Consider the following 5,000-nt stretch of genomic DNA (forward strand, 5'->3'; position numbering starts at 1 on the left):
GCTGCATCGGCTGTGGGTGTCCGTTTATTCATTTGTCGGTGTCAGTTTATTGGTTATGTCGGTGTCAGTTTATTGGTCTGCCTTATGGGTTGTGAGAGTACGTCTGGGTCGACATTTCGGTATTATTATCCCCGCTGTGCGTTCCATTTCCGGGTTTATGGACCGCGCAATGTGGCCCCTGCGACCTATTCTGACCACATCGTGCCTCGGCTGTGGGTCTCGCATCCAGGATCCACTCGGATAGTTTTGTAGAGGTTGATGTGGTCTACAATTGGGTATAAGTGTCCCGGCTGTGCGTTGTGTATTCGCGGAGCTATGCACCTCGCAAACCGGCGATTTTGTTCAAGGAAACAGAGTATTGGCGCTCGGCTACTGTGACCGGCTTTGCGTACATCGTGCCTCGGCTGTGGGTCTCGGATCCAGGATCCACTCGGATAGGTTTGTAGAGGTGGATGTGGTCTACGATCGGGTATAAGTGTCCCGGCTGTGCGTTGTGTTTTCGCGGAGATATGGACCTCGCAGACCGGCGATATTGTCGCTCGTCTTTGGCTGTGATTTTGTCAGAGTACGAAGATCGGCCGACGCTTTTGAACTACGCGCTGCATCGGCTGTGGGTATCCGTTTATAGGAGTGTCTAGATGGGTGGTTAGAGGACGTCGGGGTCTACAATTCGGCATAAGTATCCCGGCTGTGCGTTGTGTTTTGGCGGAGATATGAACCGCGCAATGTGGCTACTGCGACCTATTTTGACCGAGTCGTGCATCGGCTGTGAGTGTCCGATTGTGGCTCAAACTCCACAGGTCTTTAGAAGTGGACGTGGTCTACTATTCGGCGTAGGGGCCGAGTCTGTGCGTTGTGTATTCGCGGGGATATGCACCGCGCAAACCGGCGATTTGGTTTAAGGAGACAGAGTATTGGCGCTCGTCTTTCGCTGTGATTTTGTCAGAGTACGAAGATCGGCCGGCGCTTTTGAACTACTTGCTGCATCGGCTGTGGGTATCCGTTTATTGTTCTGCATGTATGGGTGGTTAGAGGAGGTCGGGGTCTACAATAGGGTATAAGTGTCCCGGCTGTGCGTGGTGTTTTGGCGGAGAGATGGAGCGCGCAAAACGGCAACTGCGACCTACTTTGACCGCGTGGTGCCTCGGCTGTGGGTCTCGGATCCAGGATCCACTCGGATAGGTTTGTAGAGGTGGACGTGGTCTACGATTGGGTATAAGTGTCCCGGCTGTGCGTGGTGTTTTCGCGGAGATATCCACCTCGCAAAACGGCGCTTCCGTTTAAGGAAACAGAGTTTTGGCGCTCGTCTTTCGCAGCGCAGCCCAGTAACGTCCCCTACCTTAAGAGAGTCCTCGTTACTCCCGCCGTTTACCCGCGCGATATGGATCCTGGTTCTGGATCTCGCATCCAGGATCCACTCGGATAGGTTTGTAGAGGTAGACGTATTATACAATTAGGTATGAGTATCCCGGCTGTGCGTTGTGTATTCGCGGAGATATCCATCTCGCAAAACGATATAAAAACGGCTGTGATTTTGTCAGAGTATGAAGATCGCCCGGCGCTTTTTGTCAGAGTATGAAGATCGGTCGGCGGTTTTCAAATACGTGCTGCCTCGGCTGTGGATACCCGTTTATTATTCTGCTTATATGGGTAGTTAGAGGACGTCGGGACCGTGGATTCGGTATAAGAATCCCCGCTGTGCGTTCCATTTCCGGGTAAATATGGACCGCGCAATATGGCCCCTGCGACCTACTTTGACTACATCGTGCCTCGGCTGTGGACCTCGCATCCATGATCCACTAGGATAGATTTGTAGAGGGGGACTTGGACTACAGTTAGATATAAGTGTCCCGGCTGTGCGTTGTGTATTCGCGGGGATATGGACCTCGCAAAACGGGTATTTCGTTTAAGTCTTTCGCTGTGATTTTGTCAGAGTATGAAGATCGGTCGGCTGTTTTCAAACACGCGCTGCCTCGGCTGTGGTTATCCGTTTATTATTCAGCTTACATAGTTGGTTAGAGGACGTCGGGGCCGTGTATTCAGTATAAGAATCCCCGCTGTGCGTTCTATTTCCGGGTAGATATGGCGCGCGTAATATGGTCCCTGCGACCTACTTTGACTACACCGTGCCTCGGCTGTGGACCTCGCATCCAGGATCCACTCCGATAGTTTTGTAGAGGGGGACGTGGACTACAACTGGGTATAAGTGTCCCGGCTGTGCGTTGTGTATTCGCGGGGATATGGACCTCGCAAAACGGGTATTTCGTTTAAGTCTTTCGCTGTGATTTTGTCAGAGTATGAAGATCGGTCGGCTGTTTTCAAACACGCGCTGCCTCGGCTGTGGTTATCCGTTTATTATTCAGCTTACATAGTTGGTTAGAGGACGTCGGGGCCGTGTATTCAGTATAAGAATCCCCGCTGTGCGTTCTATTTCCGGGTAGATATGGCGCGCGTAATATGGTCCCTGCGACCTACTTTGACTACACCGTGCCTCGGCTGTGGACCTCGCATCCAGGATCCACTCCGATAGTTTTGTAGAGGGGGACGTGGACTACAACTGGGTATAAGTGTCCCGGCTGTGCGTTGTGTATTCGCGGAGATATGCACCTCGCAAAACGACGATTTCGTTTAAGTCTTTCGCTGTGATTTTGTCAGAGTATGAAGATCGGTCGGCTGTTTTCAAACACGCGCTGCCTCGGCTGTGGTTATCCGTTTATTATTCAGCTTACATAGTTGGTTAGAGGACGTCGGGGCCGTATATTCAGTATAAGAATCCCCGCTGTGCGTTCTATTTCCGGGTAGATATGGCGCGCGTAATATGGTCCCTGCGACCTAATTTGACTACACCGTGCCTCGGCTGTGGACCTCGCATCCAGGATCCACTCCGATAGTTTTGTAGAGGGGGACGTGGACTACAACTGGGTATAAGTGTCCCGGCTGTGCGTTGTGTATTCGCGGAGATATGCACCTCGCAAAACGACGATTTCGTTTAAGTCTTTCGCTGTGATTTTGTCAGAGTATGAAGATCGGTCGGCTGTTTTCAAACACGCGCTGCCTCGGCTGTGGTTATCCGTTTATTATTCAGTTTACATAGTTGGTTAGAGGACGTCGGGGCCGTGTATTCAGTATAAGAATCCCCGCTGTGCGTTCTATTTCCGGGTAGATATGGCGCGCGTAATGTGGTCCCTGCGACCTACTTTGACTACACCGTGCCTCGGCTGTGGAGGTCGCATCCATGATCCACTCGGATAGGTTTGTAGAGGTGGATGTGGTCTACGATCGGGTATAAGTGTCCCGGCTGTGCGTTGTGTATTCGCGGGGATATGGACCTCGCAAAACGGGTATTTCGTTTAAGTCTTTCGCTTTGATTTTGTCAGAGTATGAAGATCGGTCGGCGGTTTTCAAATACGCGCTGTATCGGCTGTGTGTATCCGTTTATAGGAGTGTCTAGATGGGTGGTTAGAGGACTTCCAGCTTGACAACTGGGCATGAGTATCCCCGCTGTGCGTTCTATTTCCGGGTAGATATGGCGCGCGTAATATGGTCCCTGCGACCTACTTTGACCGCGTCGTGCCTCGGCTGTGAGTGTCCGATTGTGGATCACCCTCCACATGTCTTTAGAGGTTGACGGTGGCTACACGTCGGCATAGGTGTCCCGGCTGTGCGTTGTGTATTCGCGGGGATATGGACCGCGCAAGACGGCGATTTGGTTTAAGGAAACAGAGTATTGGCGCTATCGCTGTGATTTTGTCAGAGTATGAAGATCGGTCGGCGGTTTTCAAATACGTGCTGCCTCGGCTGTGGATACCCGTTTATTATTCTGCTTATATGGGTAGTTAGAGGACGTCGGGACCGTGTATTCAAAATAAGAATCCCCGCTGTGCGTTCCATTTCCGGGTAGATATGGCGCGCGTAATAGGGCCCCTGCGACCTACTTTGACCGCGTGGTGCCTCGGCTGTGGACCTCGCATCCAGGATCCACTCGGATAGGTTTGTAGAAGTGGACTTGGACTACAATTAGATATGAGGTTCCCGGCTGTGCGTTGTGTTTTCGCGGAGATATGGACCGCGCAAAACGGGTATTTGGTTTAAGGATTTTTCGCTGTGATTTTGTCAGAGTATGAAGATCGATCGGCGGTTTTCAAACACGCGCTGCATCGGCTGTGTGTATCCGTTTATTATTCATCTTATATGGGTGGTTAGAGGACTTCCAGCTCGACAACTGGGCATGAGTATCCCCGCTGTGCGTTCTATTTCCGGGTAGATATGGCGCGCGTAATATGGTCCCTGCGACCTACTTTGACCGACTCGTGCCTCGGCTGTGGAGGTCGCATCCAGGATCCACTCGGATGTGTTTGTAGAGGGGGACTTGGACTACAATTAGATATGAGTGTCCCGGCTGTGCGTTGTGTTTTCGCGGAGATATGGACCGCGCAAAACGGGTATTTCGTTTAAGGACATAGAGTTTTTCGCTCGGGTTTTAATGCCGTGATAGGGGCGAAGCGCTGAAGGTTCCAGCGCTTCTGTACTTCGCCTATTACGGCTGTGACCCATTTTGGTAGGGGGTAACCAAGCCACCTTGCACACAATGATAGGAACAGACTACCCAGTGTATACTAGGGGATAGGAGCGAAGCGCTGAAGGGTCCAGCGCTTCTGGCGGTTCCCCTATGCTACAGCCGTAGTAGGGGATATGAGCGAAGCGCTGAAGGGTCCAGCGCTTCTGGCGGTTCCCCTATGTTACAGCCGTAGTAGGGACGAAGCGCTGAAGGGTCCAGCGCTTCTGGCGGTTCCCCTATGCTACAGCCGTAGTAGGGGATATGAGCGAAGCGCTGAAGGGTCCAGCGCTTCTGGCGGTCCCCCTATGCTACAGCCGTAGTAGGGGATATGAGCGAAGCGCTGAAGGGTCCAGCGCTTCTGGCGGTTCCCCTATGTTACAGCCGTAGTAGGGACGAAGCGCTGAAGGGTCCAGCGCTTCTGGCGGTTCCCCTATGCTACAGC

The sequence above is a fragment of the Anarhichas minor genome, unplaced genomic scaffold (assembly GCF_050575085.1).
Source record: "Anarhichas minor isolate MPS153535 unplaced genomic scaffold, ASM5057508v1 ptg000268l, whole genome shotgun sequence".
Taxonomy (NCBI): Eukaryota; Metazoa; Chordata; class Actinopteri; order Perciformes; family Anarhichadidae; genus Anarhichas; species Anarhichas minor.